Below are 26,038 nucleotides of genomic sequence, written 5' to 3'. Positions count from 1 at the left end.
GACAGAAGGAGCAGCCTGCACGGTCCCATCTGCTCGCAAACGCTGACAGGTCCCAAGGATCCCCGAGAACCGACAAGACAGCCGCTAACCAGGGGCAGGGATGAGGGTCCTTCTACTGCAGATCCCTTTGCACCTTTTGAATCACCTGAAGGTAGTACCTGCCACCAAAACCAATGTTAAAGGAGATAAGGTTATCGAAAGGAAATGCTTCGGTGTGAAAATTTGCCTGCCTCCCTCTCCAAACGACTCTGAGGTTTCAAGTCCTGCTTTTGAACTCAGATTAGTTTTGTCCCAAAGGCTCCTGGACCACACCCATGACTGACCCGTAGGAAGGGCCAATCTCTCTGCCTGGGTGAAAACGTTCTCAAAATGAACTTGGCATCACATAAATGTAAATAACCACCTGGTTAAGTTCAACTTAACGAGTAGTTGTCAAAATACCAGAATGAAGATGAAGTGTGGTCAATTAACTCAGTCTGATTGCTCAAATTTTATGGTATATAAATGAGGCTCAAAGAAAAATTAACCTGATTCATAAAAACAAAGATGAATCAAATAGTTTACTGATGTGAAACAGGTCAGATGTGAGGGCTCGTGAGGGGAGTGTTAAGGTAATCGGGCTAGTCCCGTGGCTAAAAAAGACTTTTTAAAAATTATGTGGAATCAATCTCCTGTTCAGCCTAACAAAGCACCTAAGGCAGACACTCCAGAAATAACTGGCTTACATTGAATGGTTTTACCAATTTTGAATTAGTAGTAAGTGAACATAAATCTAATATTACAAAATAAGTGGAATTCAGTTTTGCAAAACTATGGAACATCGTTTTCCATTTGGCCAAATAAGCTCAAATACACATAGACTGGAATTTAATCTTGCTAAACTAGGGCATACCGTTTTCCATCTGGATATATAACCTCAAATATACTAAATTTGCAATACTTGTCCAAAACATATTTAATGGAATCGATTAAACTTGCTAATCAAAAACATATGTGTCCAGAGATCAATTCTGTAAATGCTTTCATTTGGTTTTATGTATTATGTTTTGCCTTGTTTCACAAAGGATATGAGTCAGCTTTAAATAATAAATTCAATAAAGGGAGAAAATATAATTAGATAAAAATCAGAATCAAGGGAAATAAGGTAAAACAGAAGCTCAATACTAAAGGGAAACTTAGAACATCGATATCAGGTCATAGGTTTTTTTATAGGGCTATTAAAATCGAGTTGCAAATCTGATTCTGCATTTGCTAGTTGCCAAATCAGAAAGGGAAATGTAATCAATTATCTGATGCTAGTTTTGCATGATGAAAAAAAAAAAAAAAAGCCACACACAGCATTTGCGCAGGGCTTTTCTTCAGCTTCTATCACTAAATGGAACTTGCCTGGGTCTTCACACAAGAGCTGCCAATCGAACGATGACCTTGGTAACTACATCTCTTGAGTAACCTAAACAGTAGATTCCTTGTGACAGCTATGAGTAGTAGAATCCCTGAGCATGTGCACAGTTGGGGAGAGAGGAAGGGAGGGGCACAAAAGATATGAAATAAGGTCACCAAAGTACATCGTTTTTGAAAATCTGGGTAGCTTCCTGGTCCGACACCTAGAATGGGAGTGGAATGGGTAGACTTTATGGCCTTTATTCTGCCAAACTTCTAGAAGAGTCATTTCTGTCAAATAATATTCAGGTCAAATTTATGAGCAGACGACTGATATCCCCCGGTATGTACAGAAAGAAAGGCATTCTATGCCATTTTTCAAGGGAGGTTGGTAGGCAGCAATTCTACTTCAACCACCAGCTCCCCATATTTGAAATTCAAGCTCATACAAATTTTTCTATACTTTCTCTGCAACCATAACAATTTTGGCTGCAACATATGTAAATTGAGTGGATCGCATTGGATCTAAAGAATAACAGTGCATATGGAGGCAGGGTGCTGGGGGTTCAGCAGACAGGGCCCTGATAGTGAGTCATCCAATCACAGAGGCATTGCGCATTTGGATGCAGGACGCACAGAGAAAAAGGCCTCTCCCATTGTGAGATTAAAAACTAGCTCTAACTTAACTGGTTTCAAGGCCAAGAGTGTCAGCACAGCCTAACTACTCAATTTGTATTTGTCCAATAAACAAATAAGTTTATTATCTGCAACAAAGTAAAAAAGAGTTCACTGTAACCACAGGGGAGGTCTCTTTTGAGAAATTAAAGTGAACAAGTAAAAGCAACGTAAATTAACTGCTTAATATTTCTAATTACAAATGTAAGGCATACAAAATGTAATTATCTTTATTTGAGGGCTGATTTTTGCTTTCTTTTAATAAATCATAATATCTTTCATCTGTTCCCTCCCACTGTGGTTCCCCCAATCTTACCTCCTTTTACATAAAACTGTGACTTCCTCACCATGTAGGAAACGCCCAAGTAGGCTGGAGAAGCAATAGCAATAAACTATGGTTTCCCGGAGTTTTATGAAAATAAGTCTTTGGGGTAATATGTAATGAGGCTAGTGGCAAGGTATTAAAATGACAAAAAAGGGGACCGTGGCTGGTTCAGTCTATGGGACATGGGACCCTTTATCTTGAGGTTGTGAGTTTTGAGCCCCATGTTGGGTGTAGAGATTACTTAAAAATAAAATCGTAAAAAATAATAAAATGACCAAAAAAGTAAAGACAACAGGAAAAGAATAAACTGGACCACTCCCAGATAATTTTGTTAAATAAAGTTACTGGAAAGAGGTAAATACTGATTCATGAGGCTTACATAGCAGGAAAATAAAAACAAAATCAAAACAGGAAATTTCACAGTGCAAAAATAATGCAAATGAAATATGATGCAGTTATCCTTGATTTTTTTCCAAGGTAACACAAAATTTAAAAGCCGGAAGACACTGAATCTTCCAAAACCCTGATTCCCAAATTCTCAATTTCGGAAGGCAGCTATGCCCACCACTATACCACCAACACACGCAAGTTGTCAAATTTGGAAATTGATATGCTTATATACTAAGGAAAACCTACACAGTTAGAAATAGGTATCTACACCATTTATTCTGAATCACTCAGAGCCACAAACACTCCTAAATGTTTTATTTTTACCTCTACCTGTAACAAGATAGATTATAATTAGATCATCCACAACTCAAGCCTAAAGGGAGTTAATATGTTACTTATTAACTGAATCCCTGTTACCTCTAGAGTAACAGAATTTTCTTGTAAACATGAATTGTATTTTTGAAATTGTGTTTGAGAGTTTAATCGGAATAGGTTTCATTACCAACAAGACTAGAAAACCCGCAAGCTCAGACATGGAAACGCGCTTATGTTAGGGGTGGAGGAGAATTACTCCATTTAATAACACAATTAGAGAAAGACAGCATGTGGCCCTACCAATGCCAAAATTCATACGTAATGTCAAGACAATTTGACACTTTATGCAAACAGGCAATTTTTAAAATCCAGTTAACTTCAAGAGCCACAGGACAAATACACTGAAATCCTAAATTGTCTTTAGATGAAACATAGGTCATTCGACAAATAACTAATGAGCACCCACCATGCATCAGACGCAGAGGATTACAGAACTGAGCAAGACTCTGTCCTGGAGCTCATTTTCCAAAGCTCTCGACCTTAATACGTTAAAATACAGAATTGGAGTTCACAGGATCTACTTTCCAAAACCCTAAACCTTCTTGCTTAATATAAAATTGTTTTAAAAGAAGCAAACAAACAAAACCAAAAGCATGGCCCGTGAAGAGATCATCCTGCCCTAAAGCCCTCATGTATGAACTTCACACCTTGCACGGGGGTCGGGGGTGGGGGTGGTGGAGAATTCACAAACCAGTTTCTCCAAAAATACAAACCATAGAAACCCTAACAAACCCTCGCTGGAAGCTGGAAGCTGAAAGCTGGGCTGCGCCCAAGGCTGCCTCTGCCGGCCGCCCGCGGTGCATCATCCTTCCAGCAGATTCTCAACTCCCGACACCTGTATCAAACTTGCCACCCCGAAAACACAGCCCTTCTCGCAAGCAGGGGGCTCCTCCGTGGGCGGCACAGGAACACCCCGGCCTCCTCCACCTCGGGAAAAGTCCGAGTTCGGGGAGGGCCTTCGCTGCGCGGCCCTGCAGGGTCGCCTGGAAGAGCCTGGAAGGCGCCCCGGGGCTGCCTCTCCGTGCGGCCCGAGCACCGCCCGGCGCCGCTGCGCGCTCGGCTCACCCGGGAAGGGCGCATCTGCTCCCGGGGCCGAAGCCTTACCGTGACACGTCCCCAGCCGAGCTCCCGAGCATCCTCCCCCCGCACCCCCCCCCCCAGGGAGCCACTAGCCCCCGGGCCCCGAGGGGGCGGCCGCGGAGGGGTCAAGCTCTCCTCCCCCGCGCCCGGCCCGCCGCGCCCCGGGGGAGGCTGTCAGGTGGACGGGGTCGGCGCCCAGCGCCATTAGCACACCTCGGGGCGCTCGCCGGGCCCCCCGCCCCGCCCCGCGGCGCCAGCAGCAGCAGCAGCAGCAGCGGCGGCGGCCGCCGCCCAGCCGGGCCCCCGCGTCGCCCACCTACCTACAGGGCGGGGGCGCCGGCTCCTCGGGTCGGGGGAGCGGTGGCCTGCGCAGCCGGGCGCGGGGGAGCGCATCCTCTGCGGGGAGGGGGCTTCGCGCGGCGAGGGGCACCGGGCCGGGGCAGCGGAGGGGGAGGGGGGTGCGCCCCCGGGGACCAGGGCCCGGCGTCCGCAGCCTGGACCGGCGCCGCCGGGGCTCCGCGAGCCTCTCCCCGCGCGGCACCTCGCCCACGCCGCAGCTGCGCCCGCGGTCGGGACGGCGGCCCCACAGGCTCGCGGGCCCGGCGGGGGCGGGGAAGTGCGGGCGGCGCGACGCGGTGCGGCGTCCGCCTCTAGCTCCGCCCGGGCGCGCCACGCTCTGCGCCCCTCGGCGGCGGGGCCCGGAGGCTCGGCGGCGACTGGAGGCTCGGCGGCAACGTATGGAGGCTCGGCGGCAGCGTATGGAGGCTCGGGCTGCAGCATGCCCGGGCGACCTCGGAGCTGCAAGGCGGGGCGCCCCCGCAGCGGCCCAGCCCCGGCCCGCCGGCTCCGCCCCGGAGAGCTGCGCGCGCGGCCTCCGCAGGCCCCAGCCCGTGGTGACGCCGCCGAGACGGCGGAGCTCGCGGCGGCCGGACGGCGGGCGGGACGGCCTGGGGGCTCCGCTTACCTCGCCCCCGGCCGCGGCCCCCCACGGCTGGCCCGCCGCGGCCGCCGCTGGTCCCGGGAAGCGAGGCTCTGAGAGCAGAGCCGGGTGACGGAGCGGCTCCCCGAGCCTCAAAGCCTGGAGTGTGCTTCCAGCATGGGGACCCCTGGCCGCAATAAATCCATCCTTCTGTCCTTGCTCGGGGCCCCGCATCTCCACCCCCCACCCCCGCCCCCGCCCCGACCGGGGAACAGCATCCCGAATGCTGCCGAACCGCGATCATCACGGCAGGAGGGACGGAGCACTTGGGGTCTCCAGGCCGCCGGTTGGCGGGGACCGCGAGGGCCTGGGCTGGGAGGATGTGCAGCGGCAGTGGGGCAGTGCTGGTGAGCACCCCTCTTGGGAGCTGTTCCCCTACGGTCCCACGACCAGCGCTGCAAGATGACGGGGAGGCTTTGGCCTTGAGGTTTACCCTTACACACAGAAAAAAACAAAAACAAAACAAAAAAAAAAAAAAAAAAAAACAAGCCAAAAACCTCAAGGCAGAGTCTGCATGCAGCTGGTGTGATAACGTTGGTATTTCAGAGGCCACGCTAGATAGAGGCCTCCTCTGGGTTGTTGATGCTGCCTCGGCTCTAACAGCTCCTCCTGGAGGGCGGGGCCAAGCATGTAAGAGCGGTGGCTTGGGGATTTCTGTTGCAAGTGGTCACGGTGTATACTACCTTGCAAGGTAAGGAAAGATTGCCCAGTTCTGCCCTGAACAGACGTGAAACTGGACCTCCAGTTAGGCATTCGCAGATTGTTTTCAAGGGAATATTAGACCATTAAAATCCAAAGAGCTGATCTTACTGAGTTAAGGGAACGTTGTTTGGGATCTCCAGAGAAGCTAATCCGTTCTCGCACTTCTTTGATGGGTGCTTTTATGATTTTGAAACCTAAGGTTAATTATTACAAAGTGGGCAACGATAAGACATGTTCCATAGCAGTACAAACTGATAAAATCGCTGAGACTTCTGGAGAGGAGTTCCATGGGCAGCAAGGTCGGAGCTGAACTGCTTAGGAGTCAGAAAACTGTGGCACATGACTTGGCCACTTTGAGGACTCTGATCCAGAGCTCCAGTTAATATTCAAAAGATACCTATTATTATTCATGATATTTTGCCCTCCAAATCCAGGATAGCTCAATTATAGAAATGTTTATGTATATATGTGATACATAGGAGACTGAACAAAGTCACTTAATGAGAATTTAGCACTTGCTTACTCCAACAAAATTTATAAAGAAGTCTGCTTTAGAAGGCAGTTTGTGGAAGGACATTAGTAGAAATGTTCATTGAGTTGCAATTCTTGGTGATTTCCATCCCTTTACCACCACCAAGAGTCCCCTTTTGTATTTTGAGTGTTTTTTTGTTTTGTTTTGTTTTGTTTAGTTTATTCATGAGAGACAGAGAGAGGCAGAGGGAGAAGCAGGCTTCCTGCGGGGAACCCCACGTGGGACTCCATCCCAGGACCCCGGGGTCACGCCCTGAGCCAAAGGCAGATGCTCAACCCCTGAGCCACCCAGGTGTCCCCTCTTTTTTTCTTTATCCAGACCCCGTGTTATGTCAAGAAGCTAGTGATCTTTATTAGGCAAAGATAGAACTGAGTACGTATTTTAAAAGTAGTAAGCATCAATTATAAAATGTTTGTCACCCTTTCAAAACTATTCAATGTAATTTAAGAATCCTCTTTCCTATCTTCATGAACTCCTCTAGGACTGCATACCATATCATATGCTTGTTATAACATTACAGTGTATATTAATTAAGTCCTAGTATAATAAAGATTTCTGTTCCTCGGCTTATAGGGAGAGAAAATTCTCCTTAAAGATTCTTCACCAGTTCCTTCTCTTTCATTAACTTAGCATTTATTGATTTGCCTAAGCCCTGTCTTTCTGGAGAAATCAGAATAAATAAAATCCTTTCCTTATCTTCTAGTAGGTGTGTGCTGTCCAACGCTAGCCACATGCAGACACTTAAATTTAAAAATGTGTTTTTTCTTTTTTTTTAAATTGCACGTTTTTTTTTTTTAATTTTTTTTTCATTTATTTATGATAGTCACACACAGAGAGAGAGAGAGGCAGAGACATAGGCAGAGGGAGAAGCAGGCTCCATGCACCGGGAGCCTGACGTGGGATTCCATCCCGGGTCTCCAGGATCGTGCCCTGGGCCAAAGGCAGGCGCTAAACCACTGCGCCACCCAGGGATCCCTAAAAATGTGTTTTTTCATTCCACTAGTCATACTTTAAATGCTGAAGAGCCATAGATGGCTAGTTGACTACTCTTTTGAACAGAATAGAACACTTCCATTATCACACACACAAAAAAACCTATTCTGGATAGTGCCAGTCTAAACAGAAGGTGAATTTTTAATTGGAAGATAAGATAAAATACGTAAGATAATTTGGGAAATCCTGGTACACTAAAGATCGAACCTCATTAGAATGTGTACTTTCCAAGACCATGGCAATCTCTAAGAATCCAGGTTCTGACTACAGACTATAGCTCTACCTGTGCTGACCTAGGATATGTTGCTTCACCTCTGTTCCCTTATCAGTTATAGTATCAACTTTGCAGGGTTGGGTATAGGGATTAAACGAGGTAATCCACAAATGATGCTTAGACTAAAGTCTAGAATATGACCTTCAAGAAAAGTTATTACTCTAATAATATACATTATTATAATAAAGATTTCCTTTAAAAAAAATTATATCCCTGGGATGCCTCGGTGGCTCAGCCACTTAAGCCTTGGATTCTTGATTTCAGCTCAGGTCATGATCTCAGGGTTGTGAGATCAGACCCTGCTACTGGCTCAGCCCAAAGTCTGCTTGAGATTCCCTCCCTCTGCCCTTCCCCATGCCCACTCATGTGGGTACTCTATCTCTCTAAAATAAATAAAATCTTTTAAAAAAAGTTGTTTCTCTGGCACTTTTCATGTACTTGGCTACCAGGTGCTTGGTAAATGTTGAGTTAATGAAAGATTATGACATGATACTATTTTTTATGGCTAGGAGGGCCTATGTTAATATGGAAGCCATCCTTTTTATCTCTGTTGAAGGTCAGAGGCCATTGTAGGTCAATTTAGGTAGAATTGCCATCTCACTTTTTCTGGGATAAAGAACACTGGATGATGACTCTTTGGGATGGATATGGAGAAGCAGAATTCTCTTTAGCTCTTAATTTAAGAAAAGAGGGGTCACTCCCCTTGTCTTCCTCTTTTTTGCTGCACAGGGTAGAAATTGGACCAGTGGGAGGTAACTAGATACCTGGGTTCAGGCATCAGGTGTTCTCTGAAGCACTTCCTGAATGGCTTTGGGAAACATCACCAAACAATAGCAACTGTATTGCAAATGTGTGCAGTACTTTTTCTTACATATGTATCTAAAGATAATTTTGTAATGAAGTGTGGCGTGTGTGTGTGTGTGTTTCTTTTCTTTTCTTTTTTCTTTTTTTTTTTTTTTTTTTTTTGAGGGAGAGAAAAAAAATACGTCCCTGCAAGGGGGAGGTGTGTGTATGTGTGTGGGGAGAAGGGCCAAGGAAGAAGGAGAGAATCTTAAGCAGAATCCATGCTGAGCCCAACACAGGGGCTCCCTCTCCCCACTCTGAGATCATGACCTCCGCAAAATCAAGAGATAGTCAACCACCTGAGTCACCCAAGTGCCTCCAGTGTGTCTGTTTTTAAACACAACACTGGTTACCTTTCCTTGAACTGGAATTCCAGGAACATCAGCAACTACTGCTCTAATACTTTGCCAGAATGAAAGGCTCCTTGGATAAGCAATGAACTCACAGTCACTGAAGACGGAAACTCCTTTGGACCTTTTCTCTGTAAAGGTGTTGGAGAAGAGATTTGGGTATTGAGTGATGAGTTTAGTTCACTGGCTCCAAGAAAGCTCACTCTGTAGTGGTCAAACCCATCCGTCTCTTCCTAGCACAGGACACCTGCTATCGCACACCTGACTTAGGTTGGCTAAGACACAGGAGTTCCATGGGAGGGAAATGCTAGTGACATCTGTGGAGGTCTGCAGGTAGTCATCCTGGACCTAAAGAGAAAGAATTGAGTTCACTATTTAATAGTGTTGAAGGCAGTGGTTCATTTTGACAACTGGTGTAATTGGTCCAGCACATCATGGATACCATCTGGAATTTTGAGAAAAATGTAAATAGGTCCTTTTGTGGGTGGGCCAAGGCTCAGTGCTTCTGTTAGTTATAAAGTCTAAGGAGGAGCTAGAAATCTTGTCATTTGAAAGGAGGAGGGTGCCAGAGTGTATTGAGAAAGAAATACTGACGTCTACAGAAATGGATTGCTGTCTGGGTACCTGTTAGCACATAGACCTAATGGCTGATTATTATTAAACCCAGTAAATTTGCCCTTTTCTTTTCTTCAAGGCTCATTTAAAAAAAAAAGTATCTGCTCTTGGAAACCTTCTGCTGTCTTATTTCTGCTAAAAAAATCTGCTCAATAGCTTGAGAATTCATTACATATTTTTTACATTTTCTGAAAAACTTAGTCAAATAAGCTGGTACAAAGACATCATAGCTAAGATATTTAAAATTCTGAAATGAATTCCTAAACTAAACTGGTAGTTGTGGCTTGGATTTATTAGAGGAAATAAATGTACAGTGCAATAGGCTGAGAAGGGCTTTTTTTTCTTTTTTATTCAAAGGATATAATTATAGATTTACAAAAAGTTGCAAAAAATCTGTAGGGAAGTCCCGGATTCCCCCCACCCACCCCCACTGCCCCAGTTGTCCCTCAATAGTGATATCTTGGGGAACTCCAGTACAACATCAGAACCAGAAAAATGACATTGGTATGCTCTTTCCAGCTTATTTATATTTCAGCAGTTTTACATACACTTTTGTGAGTGTTTGGGTGTTCTATGCAATTTTATCATCTGCATCAATTATGCTACCACCACCACAATAAGATGCAGGATTGTTCTATTCCACAAAGCTCCCCTGACCTGCCCCTTGATAGTTACATCCATCTTCCTCCAGCCACATCTCTAATTCTTGCAAATCACTAATTCTTTCTCCTCTCATAATTAAAAAAATTTGTAACCTTTTAGATTGGCTTTTTCATAACTCCTTGGGGATTCATCCAAGCTGTGCTATGGATCAATGGTTTGATACTTTTAAATAAGTATTTAAATACTTTCAAAATAGGTATTCCATGGTATGGATGTACCACAGTTTAACCCTTCACTCATTGAAGGACATTTTTGTTGTTTCTAGTTTGGGGCTATTATTATAAAAAAAAAAAAAAAGCTGCTATAAACATGTGTGGATAGATTTTATGTGAACATAAGTTTTTTCACTTCTCTGGGATAATTTCCCAAGACTACAATTGTTAAGTCTATGTTTACTTTTTTAAGAAACTGTCACATTATTTTCCAGAGTAGCTGTGCCATTTTACGTTCTCATCAATATAATGTGCATGATGAGTGGTGCATTTTTAATCTATTAAATAAACTTATTTTTAAAAGATTTTATTTATTTATTCATGAGAGACACACAGAGAGGCAGAGACACAGGCAGAGGGAGAAGCAGGCTCCATGCAGGGAGCCTGATGGGAGACTCAATCCTGCAACTCCAGGATCACGCCCTGAGCCGAAGGCAGATTCTTATAACTGCTGAGCCACCCAGGCATCCCTACTAAGTAAATTTAGTAAAGGGTAGTCCTACATGTTTCTTATTATTCACTACTCTACTGTAATTCCTTATTTACTTGAACCCACCTGACTAATCTTCAAGGTCAGGAATCTCATTTTGTTCATCTTGATGTCTTTGGTGCCTAATATAGTCCCTGACTTATATTAGTCAATAAATATTTGTTTAATAAATGAAGAAATTAATGAACAGAAGAATAGCTGAGTCATACTGAAATCAAATTGAAATATAAAATTGTCAATAAATTATAACTATAAGTGAATTTGAATTGGATATCATGATTTTTCTTCCAATATATAACAACATTTTCAAATCTATGGTTGGCACTCTAAGTTGGGTCATTTGGGGGCAAATTAGTAAAAACTAAATGCTAAACTATGTTGGGCCAAGTTATTCATATTGGTACTCTGGCAAAAGCAAAAGATTTTAAATAATCTAAATAACCGATATGAAACTGCTTTAATAAAATATCTAAACAGAATACTATGTAGTTATCAAAAGTAATGAGAAATTTTTTTATATAAAGGATGGACATCCTTCAAAAGATAGTAATAAAAAAGGTTAGAAAATATAGAGTACGTCCCTTTTTATGTAAAAATAAAACAAGGAAATTAAAAAAGAAAAGATAAATGCATAAAGATCTTAATTCTCCCTGAGTCAATCTATAAAGTACAGGGTATACCTGGACCATTTTTTGACAGAAGGTAAAGAAGTGCTCAAAAATTTAAGAGTCACATCAAAACAATACAGAAGCCAACTGAGAAGGACTCCTTTGGCCAAATTTGGGACAATTTAATTATTAAAAAAGATGATAGTGATGGATTAGGACACATTGAATAAAAACACAAAAACAGAAAAAGAATATGAGTCCAAACTGATATTTAAAAATTAAATAGAGAATAAAAAGAGAAAGGGAAGTTGTTTCCAGGAGAATGCTAAAATAACAGTATTTTGCAATCACCATGGTAATAACTGATCCAAGCAAAGACTGTCAGTGGGTGAAAGTTTGCTGAGGAGAAGATTCATATGTTCTCAAGGTACAGCGGACACCTTAACCAAATGCTCACATTTACCATATGTTTCCTGTAGCTGCTATAAAAAATCAGCACAGGGACACCTGAGTGGCTCAGCGGTTGAGCATCTGCCTTTGACTCGAAGCATGATCCTGGGGTCCCAGGATGGAGTCCCACATCGGGCTCCCTGCATGGAGCCTGCTTCTCCCTCTGCCTGTGTCTCTGCCTCTCTCTGTGTGTCTCTTATGAAAAAAATGAATAAAATCTTTAAAAAAAATCAGCACAAACTTAATGGCTGAAACCACATGAATTTATTATCTTACAGTTCTGGAATCCAGAAGTCTGACATGGGTCTCACTAGCCTAAAAATCTAGGTGTTGGCAGGGCTGTTTTCTTTCTGGAGGCTCTAGAGGAGAATCCACGTCCTTGCCTTTCTTATCTTCTAGAGGCCACCTGGATTACTCAGCTCAGGGTCCCCTTTCCTCCTTCCTCAAAGCCAGCAAAGGTAGGTTGAGTTGTCCTCAAGTCATCTCACTGGGATATGAACTCTCTTACCTCTCTCCTTCACTTATAAGGACCCTTCTGATCGTTTTGGACCTAGTCAGATAACCCAGGATACTTCCTGTATCTCAAAATCCTTAATCACATCTGCAAAGTTCCAACTGCCATGTGAAGTAACATGTTCATGCGTGTTGGAGATTACCCCAGGGTCACCCCCATGGGGGTCATTATTCTGGCACAACATTGACTGTGAGAGATAATGTGAAATATCAGCATTAGTGCCTTCTGATGTAATGCACTGAGAAGGACCCATCACTTAAGGTTCTGCTTTTTGTTGTTGTTGTTGTAGCTTTAGATTTTATTCATTTATTCATGAGAGACACACAGAGAGAGGCAGAGACACAGGCAGAGAGAGAAGCAGGCTCCCTGCAGGGAGCATGATAGGAGGCTCGATCCCAGGACCCCAGGATCATGACCTGAGCCAAAGGCAGACGCTCAACCACTGAGCCACCCAAGTGCCCCTTAAGATTCTTTTCTTGTCAAAAGAAATATTTATCTGAACTGAGGGCCTTTCTGAAACAACTCTCTTTCACTATTCAAAAACATCAATACTGTTAAAAAAAAAAAAAAAGTGGGGGGGAATTGTTCCAGAGTACAGAAAGGAGACAACGGAAATGTGACAACTGAATGCATCGTATAATCCTTGAGTGGATCCTGGGTTAAAAAAAAAAAAAGTATAAGTGTTATTATGACAACTAACATATTTGATTTTTAACTGTATAATAAATAATAAGTTGTATTAAATTTAAATTTCCTAAGTGTGATCATTGTACCTCTTGTTCTTAGGAAATATACAATAAAGTATTTAAAAGTGAAGCATCATGATATCTACAACTAACCCAAAATTCTTCAGAAAAAAGATCAAGAGAAAGTAAATATGGCAAAACAGTAACAACTGGTGAATCTAGATCAGTACTGTAAAATAGAAATATAATGCTAGGCATATATATAATTTTAAATATTCTAGTAGATATGTTAAAAACTGAAATAAATTTTAATAATATTTTAACCCAATATGTTTCTTTCTTTTTTTAGAAAGAGAGCATGCAGCCTGGATTGGCATGGAGGGGCAGAAGGAGAATCCCAAGCTGCCTCCCCGCCTGGTGTGGAGGACAAGGGGCTCAATCTCACCACTTGATTTCAGCCAAAATCAAGACTCCTGCACTAAACCGGCTGAGCCACCCAGGCTCCCCAACCCAAGTATATTTCTAATTTAAAAATGTAATCGATGTAAAAATTATTAATGAGATATTTTACTTTTTTTTCCTATATGAAGGCTTAAAAAAACCAGTAGGCATTCGTCACTTCTAGAACACCTAAGTTTGTGCTAGTTACATTTCAATGCACGACAGTCACATGTTGCTGGTCTTACTAAATTGGACCCAACAGGTTCAGTTGAAGGGTGTATGTGTGTTCATTGTCCTATACCTGCAATTTTCTGTAGGTTTGGAATTTTTCAAGATAAAAAGTCGGGAAAAAGAGAAACATACTAGTTTGTATATGCATAGACTGCTTCTAGAAGGATACAGAAGAAACTGCTGACACTGGTTACCTCTGAGAAGAAGAAAGCAATGACTCGGGAAATGAGAGGGCTGACGGCCTTCACTGTACCTTCTTGTCCTTTTGTTTGCTGTGTTATCTTTGTATTCTAACCCAGATCCTTTGCCAGGAAGCTCTGGTAACCCCCAATTCAGAACAAAGAGCTCCACCTACTGAACTTGGTGTCCTAAAAGTTCCTTGAGAGAGGACAGAGGTGCGTGTCCTCACATAGAGTGAAGTTTTGAAATTTCTTGTGATCCTTCCATCCTTATCAGGCTTTAAACATACTTTTAACCTACCTGCTTGCATATTATTAAACAATTCTAGACAAACGCTATCAATCACCCAAACCATCTCTGAGTTGTTGAAAATAAGAAACAGCATCCGCTCAGCTAAGCGGCCCGGGGCTGGAGGACGCGGCGTCTGATCAATTTTCCTTAAGCCTCTCCCCACCTTGCAGCGGGGCGGGGGCGCCTGGTTACCTGTGTCCACCTGGAACCTCGCCACTTCCCAGCGGAGCTGCATCCTGGGGCTCCGGCTCCGTGTCTCAGGAGGCTCTGCAGGGCGGCTGGCCCAAGGGGCTCCTTTACTCCTCTGGTGGTTGCCTCACGCCCGGCCGCGGCCCGCACACAAGGCGGGGAGGCGAAGCTGTTGCCGGGTCGGTAACACTTGGAACAACGCGAGGATCGTGGAAACGCAGCTGGTGTGGAGGGCTTCCCGGGTGCAGGTGCAGGTGCAGGTGCTCCCCGCGGTTCTTCCCGGGGCCCGCCGTCCACGGCTCTTCGCGGGCCCCGGGTGCAGGTGCGGTTGCAGGTGCAGGTGCTCCCCGCGGTTCTTCCCGGGGGCGTGCAGGTGCAGGTGCAGGTGCAGGAGCTCCGGGCGGTTCTTCCCGGGGGCGTGCAGGTGCGGGTGCGGGTGCTCCCCGCGGCTCCTCCCGGGGCCCGCCGCCCACGCGCTCCAGCTCCGCGGCCTGAGCCTGAGGATCGAGCACCACGGCCGCCCGGATCCGTGCCCCAGGCCGCGTGCCCTTCACCCCGGCAGGTGCTCCCCGCGGGGACCAGCCGTCCGTCCGCACGTGGGGGGCGGCGCTGGAGGGCCCGACCCCGCGGGAGCCGAGAGACGCCGGCAGGGCGCAGGGTCGGAAAGGGCGGCCGAGAGCTCAGAAGACGGAGGAGGCCGGTTCCGCACCCCCGGGCCCCGCGCTGGGTCAGCGGGGGTGACGCAGGCTCCTCCGCGGGTTGCGGGGGAGGCGGCGGCGCCGGGACCCGCCTGGTTCGGAGCCTGCGAGTCCCGGGGACGGAGTGGGCGGAGCTCCGGGCGGCGCCTCCCCCGCGGCCGGGGCGGCGCAGGGATCTTCAAGTGACAAATACGTTTCAGGCAAGGCTGTACTCAAGTTCCCTGGTGGTCTAGTGGTTAGGATTCGGCGCTCTCACCGCCGCGGCCCGGGTTCGATTCCCGGTCAGGGAAACACGTCTTTTTCTAATCCGATCACCTAAAATTCTTTTGAGTTACCATACTAGTTTTATTCCATCATAAAAGTTGAATTCGTGTTTGAATGTTGTTTAATCTGATATTTAAAATATGCCTTTTCCGCCCAGGTACAGCGGCTGGTTCCTTCCGTGTGCCACCGAGCTCCCTGGAGGAGGGATGCGGGGGGGGGGGGGGGGGTGGGGGAGGTGGGGGTGGGAGGTGGGGGTGGGGACGGCACAGAGGAGGCTGTAGACACCGGGTTCCTCCTGCTGGAGCACCTGGTGAGACGCCGTACCCAGATCGGGACTGCAGAGCTGGAAGGGAGCAAGGTGAAAGGTGGGGGTTGCGGGAGACCTGCACGGGAGGAGGCCTGCACAGAGAGGAGGGTGGGTGGAGAGGAAGGACAGTAAGTAGGTGGTGGGTGGGGACGTGGGGGACGCGTCTGTTGCAGGGCTCATCTCCTTAAATAAACCGGAGCTCAGAACATGGTGGAGGGAGGAGCAATGCACGGGAGATGGAGCCCACACCCCTCCCCGGGGCTGACCGTGTTCTCTGTAGGTAATTCCAGCAGAAATGTCCAGAAGTAGAACGAGGAGAGCCGTGGCCCCCAGCACAGGAAGGGCCAAAAAGGACTGCCTATCGCAGTTGTGTAGAAAATCAAAGAAGAACATGATGAAGGTTTTGAAGATGGCCTATTGATTTGGAAAGGGTGCTGACTGGGAGCCTGGTGAAGCTGTGTTACACTTAGACTTGGTTTGAAGAGGTCAGCCAAGTGAACTTTTCCTGTGGGTCTGGAGCGAAATTTTTGACTGATAATGATAGATTTTGAGGAAGTTCTGCTGTAAAATGAGAACTGAAGGCCCAAGAGTGGGAGAACTGAAGGCTCAAGAGTGGAAACGCTTCCTAAGAGAATGAGCACAGCATAAAGAGCGGAGGTTTGCAGGCTGGACTACTGCCAGAGGAGGACGAAGTAGGGAAGTCCAAACAAGAAGAATCAGTAGGAGTCACGGTCAAAGGAGCAGCAGAAGAAAGAGTCTAGAAATTGCAGTGTATTCATTAATAGCATGAAGGATATTTCTCTTGTTTGCTTAATTTCTTAACGGAGTTTTAATTTTATTTAGTCTTGGTGTCATCCTTATTGTGTTTCATCCATACTATTATTATTTTTAGTCAAATAAGTACACCTTTCTAAATACTATTGTCATTTAGACACAGCAGTACCATATCACATTACCTACACATTGCACAAAGTTGCTGCTTTCCAGAGCCAGAATATCGTGTTCAGTTCTGTCCTTTTGAAAAAGGGAGAAATGCTGAAGGACTGTTTGCAGATATTCCACATATGAGGAGGTTCCTTAAAGACGAAGGAATAGAAAGTATCTCACCGCACAGATGAAAGAAAAGATTATTTGCTGCATACCAAAAACATTTTTTCTGGGCTTGTCAAATCATTTCATTTTAAACACAAAATCATCATATATCTAGGGTTAGGGTGATACATAATTGAATATTAAGATGCCCGGGAGAAACCAAGGGTGGGGAGGAATCAAGTGAAGGACTTTCAGCAGCATCTAGGACAGTGGTTTATAGGACATATGGTTTGCAGTAAATTAATGGATTACTTAATCAAATCAAGAAGTAGATTGTTAGGACTCCACTTGAAAATAATCCTATACATGTTCAGCCCTCATAATTCTATTTTGGTATGAACCACTGAAAGGAGGTTATATTATATTTCCAGTGAAAGGAGAAGTGGAAAGAGAATTACACTGAGTCAATTGAATAATGTCTACAACTTAATGAGTTCTTTCAGATTCTGAACACTAAACCAAGTACTTTATCAAGTAGTTCAACAATTATCCTTGTTTTGTAGTTTAGGAAACACAGACTCAGAAAATTTATATAACCTATTTGAAATCACACAAGTATGTGGGGGAACCAGGACTGCAGCCCAATATGCCCAACCTAAATCTTGTATTCTTTAAGACTCTCCACACTACAACAAATTTTCTGGTAGCATATTGGCGTCTTCTTTAGAGCGGTCTTTACAAATAGGATGGCTCATGGGGAGTGCTGCATAGAAGCAAAGAGGAATTATAGGACATTTCAGGTTCTCTTTTAAAAATATAATTGAATTCTAAGCATGACAAGTCTACTAAAATTCAACTCTTGTAGTTTCTGGGGGTTACCAGATTCCATAGAAAGATGTGAAAACCTTTTAGTTAAGAAATAAGTTCAACAGCAAACACAGTGTACTAGCATGTTGATTTGTGAAAGGTTCTTTTTTTATTACGATTTTTATTTATTTAAAAATCATCTTTACCACATCTCCATTTGATCATTACGATTTTATTGACTTAAAGATGATTCTTGGGCTTTCTTTCATAGTCTTCCTTTAAGAAAGAGGCTATAGAAAAATAATATTTTTACACTAGTTACATAAAAGGAAAGCAATTTAAATCTAAGCCATGGATCTACTTGATTAGCTTTTTAACCAGCTTATTACATCCTCTGAATTTCCAGTATCTCTATATAACAATATATAGTATTTTATATAGCTTGCTATAGTTTTGTGTAAGTTATGTTTTTTTGTGAATTCCTAGATGTCAGAGTTCATAAAATATACTTGTGCTGCCTTGTAAAGTGATAATCATGTGACTGATGGTCAAAAACTGTTTGTTTTTTGGTAGGATGCCTGAAGGCCCTAAAGCGATAGTCAGCCAAGAGCTCCGTGAGGGCAATGTCTGTGTCACCTCCATCTTTGTATCTTCTAGGCTGTGTTGGTACTTGGCACATCAGAGCAATTCAAATGACTCTTGAGTGGATAAATAAAAGAATAAGGCACAAGACTGAACTGGCACTTCTCAGAAGAAACATATGTGACCACCACATTTTTGAAAGAGTATCGACTTCTTTTGTAATCAGGACATGCAAATTGAAATGAAAAAGATCCTTTTTACACCCATCAAAGTGGCAAAAATGAAAAAAAAAATCTAATACCAAGTGTCGAGGATGTAGAACAACTGACACTCTAAGAAGCTAATGTGGAAGTGTAAATTGGTGCAATAAAACAACTTCGGAAGACAATTTGGTTTTATCTAGTAAAGCTGGAAATTCCCATACCCAGCAGTTCAAACCCTGGGAAATCCCTGCACAGGTGCTCTGGAAGATACATAGAAGATTGTTGACCGCAGCACCATCATAATAGACCCAAACTGGAAGCAACCTGAATGTCCATCAAAGGTGGAGTGGCTAAATATATTGTGGTATAGCCATACGGTGAAATACCGCAGTATAGGGAAAATAAAAGGATTACAGCTCCTGTGGTCGACAATCTGAATCCAGAAAAATATGACTTAAAAGCAAATCAAATAGAGAATGATTCCATTTTATAGAAAGCTTCAAAATGCTAAGCTAGAAATATTGTTCATGGGTAGATATATACACAGATGGCAAACTATAAAGAAAAGCAAGAGGGTGATTAATCCTGGCTAATAGAAAAGATGGACGAAGGATCTGGCAAGAAACATGCGGGGGGGTTTTGAAGTACTGGTAATGCTGGCCTGGGTGTACACAGTTGTTAAGTCTCATTTGATTATTTATAGCTTACACTACTTTTCTCCATCAGTTCGATCTTTAAATTAAAATGAAAAACCAAAAGGAATGAATGACAGGTTTGGGCAAGCTCTGGGATGACGGCCTGCCAGCAACGTCTAGTTGAGCAGAATCTCGCTCCTCTGGGCAGCCCATCTGGCTGTAATCGTGCTTTTCTAAAGTAGGGAAGTTTCGTGCATTTTGAAAAGTGATAAATGTGAAAACGAACCACAGGGTGGCATCATACACTCATGAGTCCCACTTGGACACATGGAATCCAAGTAACCCATTCTTGCCGTGGAAATGTTGAGTGTAGTTAAAATCTAGAGTTTATTGTATTCGTGGGGAGCAGCAGGGCATATTTTTTATTCTTTTACCTTCTTTCCTCTCATGTCGACGATCATGCTTGATTTTACTTGCACTGTGTTACCAGGTTAAAGTTTGAGGGCAGCAATTCAAAAAAATCCAATGCAGCAAGTATGCAGGCCCAGCTTGTGACATTTAGTCACTCGTCTCTCCTCCAGTCATGCACCCTTGTATTCTTTCATTTAACTAATGTCTGCAAATATTTGTTGAGGTTTCTTTCTGTTTCTTTTCTAAGTCAGAAAGAAAGGCCCCAGAGACTTAATATGAGCAAAACCCAAATCACTATTATTTGCTTTTCACGTAGTTGTAGAGACAGGCAATAATCACATCATTACAAATTTAAATTGCAACTGACAGATTCTGTAAGGAGAAGGTGGTTCCACGCTAAGGTTTGGAATCAGTTGGAGAGGTCAACAGAGGGATCCATCTGTTGAGAGCTGAAAAACAAACCTAGGTAAGAAGGAGAGAAAAGAACTTTCTAAGTTGGAGGAACATGTGCAGGGGCTGGTAGCAGGAGAGAGCAAGGAGATGGACTACCCACGGATTGAAAGAAAACCAGGATGGCTGGATGGCAAGTCACAGGTGGTGGGGCAGGGTGAGGAGAAGGGGGCAGGTGACAGATGGCTCTGCAGCCGGAGGCGAAGGATGTTGCCTTCACACGAAGAGCACTGGGGGAGCCACAGGGAGGAGAGTGGGTACAGCAGTGGCCTGGTGCCCGTGCCCTGTCGCCAGGAAATCTGCAGCTTCACCAGTGTCTGGGAAAGATTCCGGCTTAGGTGCTAGAGAGCGACACAACTCTGTTCACCTACGTATGTGTGATTTGCTTTTTCAGGGTGAAGGACATCATTTAAAGACGGTAATATCATTTCCATCTCAGCTGTAGTCATTAGATTTAAGGTCTTTCTACTAAAGAAACATGACTCCATTGTATTTATTTTTGAATCAGTCTAAAAACCATCCCTTTTGAAGACAAGGAGACATAAAGCATGATTTCTTAACAAATCAATAAACCTATGCAGCTCATCCGCAACAAAATAAAAAGCCTTGGCATCTAAAATATAAAAGGTATGAAAGAAAATGTTTATATTGTTGTCTTGGAAAGAACTAGATATTAGAAATCAGGAGATCGGGGTCACATGACTGTGGGAAAGATGATCTAATGTGGCTGGGCCTCAGTTTTCTTCATCCGTAAAATGAAGTACTGGCCTAGGCTATGCTCTTCTAACTCTGAAGTTGTGTAAATCTGCAAATTTATGTAAAGCAAAATGTACATGCAAATAATGTAGCGTTAGAGAAAACAGGTATTGGGGAAGTACCGTGGTATGTATTTGAATAAAGGTGTGTGAATGGGATTGAAGGAGACTTATTTTGGGTCTTAAGACATTTTTAATAAACTAAATTTGAATAAGCTACACTACCATTGATTGGTAGTATACTACATACCAGATCTTATGAACAGTATCTTACTTAATCCTCAGAAAATTCTTGTGAGATAGCTCTTCTTTTTTTATCCTATTTTACTAATTAAAAAGTAAAGCTAAAGCTTACACAGATTCAGTAATACGTGTAAACTCTCACAGTTAAAGCATCTCAGGATGTGTCTTGATGTGTCTGATTTCAGAACTTGTCCTAGTCATCATACTATTTATTACATTTCTTGAAGAGTTGAGATTTTTAAAAGTGGCATCTATATTGAATAAAATAGAGAATTATAAATATGGATTTCAAGGCATTTGTAAGTGATCTGTTGAATGAGTACCAAGAATTTCAATAAGCTCCCACATCTTAAAACAAACAAAACGGCTTTATAGACTTGATTTGATGAATTAAACATGCACTCTCCTGGATATGGCTATGAAGCTACACTTATTAAGCAAACCATCTCCTTGTTAATATGTTTTTGCTGTATCGGTAAAGGATCCACTCAGAGGATTTTTTGACCATTTTAACTCCTAAGCTATACGTTTTAAAGGAACAATTAGACAAATAGCTTTTCCATCACTTTTCTTGCTGTGTCATATCCTGATGACAAACAATGGTGAATTTTCTCTTTTCATCTCAAGCTTCTGATGCCCAGAGCAAGGAAGCTGCCTGCCGGACCTTGTCGTTTGGAAAGAAGTGACTAAATGCATTTATATTGAGTTATGTTGTCCGTAGCTCCCGCTCTGGGCATGCTTGAGGTTTGAGGGTCACATCAAAGGAATTGTGTTCTCTGTTGTGAGAACTGGTCAGCGTTGGTCAGATAGTTCATCGGTTCATTGCTGGGACCTGTTCCTATGAGGGTCATGGTCAGGAGGCACTTGACGTTTACAGCTGTTCCCTCCGTGCAACACACTTGCCTTACATCTGCTCACTGATTCAGTTGTGATGGACTTACGGGTATCTTTGGGGTGAAGGTGCTCACTGAACCTTGAAAGGGAGCACAATGGCCCACCAATTTACCATCCTTACTGTAGTAGTAAAGGATGTTTGTCATCAAAGGCAATGCTTGCCTCCCGAGCTAGGCCGTACCCTCATCTGATGGACACCAGACTATCTGTGGCTTTGACGCTGCTTGACACTTGGCCATTTGTCCTGGGCTGTGCTTATCTTTCTGAGAGAGAGATGCCAAGACAATAAGATGAATCTAGCAGTGGCTGCTTGTGAGACACAAACACGTGGCTGTCTGAGTTCTCGTTTAGGAGGTGGCGTGTGACTGTGACAGAGAAATGTGTTACGACAAGAGTAAAATATGGTCTGAGTGCCCTGTGTTTTGCCCTCCTGACTCTCGTGAGCACATCTCTGTCATCTTGCCAGACTCCAGGGGAAGCCTATTTAAAGCAGGCGTACTGGGGCAGACTGGGAAGAGCAGGACAGGGAAGAGGCCAACCATTGAGGAAGTCTACACAAACAGCCACACAAAGTGCTAGTCGGATTGTTTGGGTGAAAAAAAAAAAAAAGTCTTTACGTTCTCTGTAATTAAGGGAAAAAGTTTTAAAAAGAAGTGATGAAAGATCGAGGAAGCAGGGTTTCACAGTATGGTAAATAATATTCAGCTTGATAGCTTATAATCACAAACGGAGGGGTTAACTCAGTTAAAATACTCAGTTGTTTTAGGAGTTTCAGTTGTTTTCTGAGCAATTTAAAACTTATCACCCCACTCGTACACATGAGACATTACGAATAATAGCCATTCTTCCCAAAATACTGTTTCTTCACATGAGAAAACGGGACTTTGTTATCACTGTGGCGAAAACACAAAACTATCACAGTGCACACTTACTGCAAGAGGCTTGAGGGTTAACTTGCCAAAGATATTCAACCTCTTTCTCTCCCTTAAGAAAAACAAAACAAGAAACCTTAGGAGGCATTCTATTACATGCATATCCATTTCATATGCATGAATCTCTTCATTCCCACAGTAACAGAATGATAACTAAGGTCAAGGAAACAGAATATTCAGTTCTCAGAAGACTAAGAACTTAGAGGCATATAAAAATGCCTCTGGTTATAAGATTCTTTAAAAACTATACACATATAAACTGTAAATTGCTCTGGAAAAGCATGCTTCCCTGTAGGCCAAAGCATTTAGGCTAGTTCAAAATCCCTTCCTGGTAGTAAGAATCGTTACTGTTGATGGGTTACTGGGCGAGTCTTTCTAGGCCACATGACGAGTGTTGTTTTATGACATGATGGACCTGGGATGTAGAAGTATTCAGAATGATCCAGCATTCTCCTTGTCCCCCTCCATGCCATGCCACGACCTCTTATCTTTTACATACAGTGAGAGATTGGGGTTTTTATTTTCTTTTCGAACTCAACTAACTCAGATACTTCATCTTTTTTTTTTTTTTTTTTTTTGATTTAAGTAATCTCTACACCCAACCTGGGGCTTGAACACACAAGCCCCAAGATCAAGAGCTGCATGCTCTTCCGACTGAGCCAGCCAAGGAGCCCCTGAGACACCTCATTTAGTTCTTCACCATGTTGCTTCGCCTTTGCCAATCACCTCGAATATTCTTTGGTAGCCATTGAGGGTCAAGTTCACTGATTAAGGTAAAGTTCTTATGACCTGCTTGAGAGTTAGAAGTCAAAACTGGGAAAGTGCCAAAAACGATTTCCTTTTATGCTATATGATGGAATAAAGTGGGGTCATTCTTTTTTTTTTCTTTTTTTTTTTAATCCTTTCCTATGTTAAAAGGGTAAGATGGTGTAGGTTTTCATGCTTATACAGTAGACAGACTTACTCCTGTCAATAATTCAAAGTGATTCTAGGCAGGTTGAAATATTCTTGGTTAGTCTGAGTCTGGAAAAGCAGTCTCAAAAGCCATAGCCTCGAGGTTCAAGGTATGGGCTGAAGAATCAGACAGGCCTGGGTTGAGTCATAGCTCAAACTGCTAGTGTGACCTTTGGCAACGAACCTCTTATTCTCCAATATGCAAAACAAAGATAATAACAACAGATTTCAAACCCCTAGCACAGAACTTAGCACAGACACCTGAACAACACTTGCCATTAGTATTAACATGTTTTCTTTATTAGACCTGTGCCTTAGGTGGTACTGGTTCTGTCAGTTATAGCAGAGGACCCGATTCCTGCCTTTTCTCTGAAGTTGAAACTGAGGGAGAAGGTACCACCTGGTACATAGGGAACCTCTTCTCATATGCCTCTGGCTCCTCTTACAAGACCATGGATGTAAGTTAAGGGGCTTTTTTTTTCTTTTTAAATTCTCCCATCTGAGTTCAAAGACTTATCCTTCCAAAGAATATGAGATATAGTCACAGTTTATGATGTCATATTTGTTGTAGTGCTTTGTTTTAGTTGCTGAAATATTCACAATCTCAGTTATTGCTTAGATCTTAAAAGAAATACAAGGGGAAGTCAAATTCCATTCTTTAGTAAAATGCAGAACTGAGAATGGCCCTATTGGGCAATAAAAACATGAAAAGCTTCAAAAATATATCTTTAGATCATTAGGCTTACAAAGTCAATCCAGATTATTAAGTAGTCTAGGGCCCTATCCTGATGAGATATTTTTAAAGTAAGCTAAATCGGCCACATTTTAATCAGTGTACATCTCTAGCCATGGATTTTTAAAATTGTGTCGGAGTACGTTATTATGCTACGGTATTGCCTCAAATCCAAGATGTACCTTATTTTTTTTCTTTCATTTTTACATTCTGGAAATTGGGATGACTTATGATCGACGGGTAAAGTTCTGTTGTGGTTCTTTTCCTTAAAAACTGACCTTAAACCAATAGTGTATCTTGTTACTGATGGAGTCTTACACTTAGGGAAATTGCTTGTGATGATGACCTAAGGTGATTGCTCTTACTCTGAATTCATGTAATGATTAAAAAGGAGTAAGTTGATTATATAAAGAAGATAATCCAAAAGGCTTTAAGACTTATAATACATATGTACATGTGGATCATTAGTGCCATCACTCTAGCTACTATTTGACCTTTTTAAATTTTCAACTTAATTTAAAAGTCCCTCAGATTTGTTCAAATGATAGGATTATCACATTTGTAATAGCAAAAGATCCCGAAAAGAACAACAGGCCTCTCCAGCTAGTTGTCAGAAACCCCTTGTCTCACTCTCATGGCACCTCCTTCTTTTGAGGATCCTTGTGAATAGCTAGAGTGACAGCTGTATCTGTCATTGTTAGGCTACAGAAGCACATTTGCACGTGCTACTACCTGCCATTCGGAACAACTTGTACACACATTGCTGTGCACAGTAGTCATTCAATAAATACCTTTTGGCTCCCTGATGTGAAATACAGAACTATGTTTTAGTTGGTGTTGAAATACATTTTGAGGGGCAGCCCTGGTGGCTTAGTGGTTTAGCGCCGCCTTTAGCCTGGGGTGTGATCTTGGAGACCCAGAATCGAGTCCCATGTCGGGCTCCCTGCATGGAGCCTGCTTCTCCCTCTGCCTGTGACTCTGCATCTCTCATGAATAAATAAGTAACATCTTAAAAAAAAAAAAAAAAGAAAAGAAATACATTTGGAGGCCCAAGATGGAGCCACTCCTGCCCAGGTGGTGCATCAGTAAATGGAACTTCAGATAAATTTTGAGTCCCTGTGAATGTTCCACTTGACCACAAATGCAGTATATCCAGTTAGCCAATCCCCCAATGCCAAGCCAACTCTGAGCCTTCTCACCCTAAACAAGGTTGATTGTATAACCTGCCAGATTTTTTCCATTTTTCTCTTCCTTGTTCTTTATTCTAGAAAATCTCCCAGCCTTCTGCCCCATTTTGCAGTTCTCTAAAAGGAGACTGCTTTATAAGGTATTACATAAAATTTGTTCGTATCAACTAAATTGTTTTTTTTTGTTTTGTTTTGTTTTGTTTTTAACCTTTAGGTATGCATATAGTTTTTAACTTTTGGGGAAAACCAAATTTCAAAAGAATGTCACTTTTCCTTTAATCCTACCAAAAATCCCTTGAGTTAATTTTGGAACTAATTTTTGCATAAATAAAAGCCACCAATACATTAAACTTTAGAAGTTCTTTTCCCCTTGGACCATAGAAACTAATTTTTTTCTATTTTGGGAGAAAACAAGAAAATTACCACCTCTAAAGGTGGAACACCACTTTCACAAAACATTGAATCCAAGATGGGAAACAGTTG

At 43.1% G+C, this 26,038-nt stretch overlaps 1 protein-coding gene, 1 long non-coding RNA gene and 1 other non-coding gene across 5 annotated transcripts in view; 2 read left to right on the top strand and 1 right to left on the bottom strand.

The window, feature by feature from the left end:
- Positions 1-4,737, bottom strand: part of NCOA7 (nuclear receptor coactivator 7) — a 147,063-nt gene extending 142,326 nt beyond the window's left edge. The window contains exon 1 of one of the 2 annotated variants that reach the window (XM_077902382.1): positions 4,546-4,737. The gene's annotated coding sequence lies outside the window, so the exon portion shown is untranslated. The remainder of the gene's footprint in view (positions 1-4,545) is intronic. The other variant, XM_077902388.1, reaches the window with a different exon arrangement.
- Positions 4,738-5,157: 420 nt separating this feature from the next.
- Positions 5,158-14,287, top strand: LOC144316467 (uncharacterized). 2 transcript variants are annotated; one of them, XR_013382452.1, is made up of 2 exons: positions 5,158-5,551; positions 13,486-14,287. It is a non-coding gene; the product is annotated as an uncharacterized LOC144316467 (long non-coding RNA). The 2 variants fall into 2 exon arrangements; XR_013382448.1 differs by having other exon boundaries at positions 5,158-5,895.
- A 1,097-nt stretch (positions 14,288-15,384) lies between these two features.
- On the top strand, positions 15,385-15,456 carry TRNAE-CUC (transfer RNA glutamic acid (anticodon CUC)). The gene has a single exon. It is a non-coding gene; the product is annotated as a tRNA-Glu (tRNA).
- The last annotated feature ends 10,582 nt before the right edge of the window (positions 15,457-26,038 follow it).

Source organism: Canis aureus, chromosome 1, assembly GCF_053574225.1.
Source record: "Canis aureus isolate CA01 chromosome 1, VMU_Caureus_v.1.0, whole genome shotgun sequence".
NCBI classification, from domain to species: domain Eukaryota; kingdom Metazoa; phylum Chordata; class Mammalia; order Carnivora; family Canidae; genus Canis; species Canis aureus.
Note: the sequence above shows the minus strand (reverse complement) of the source record. Positions and strands in the feature narration are given on the sequence as shown.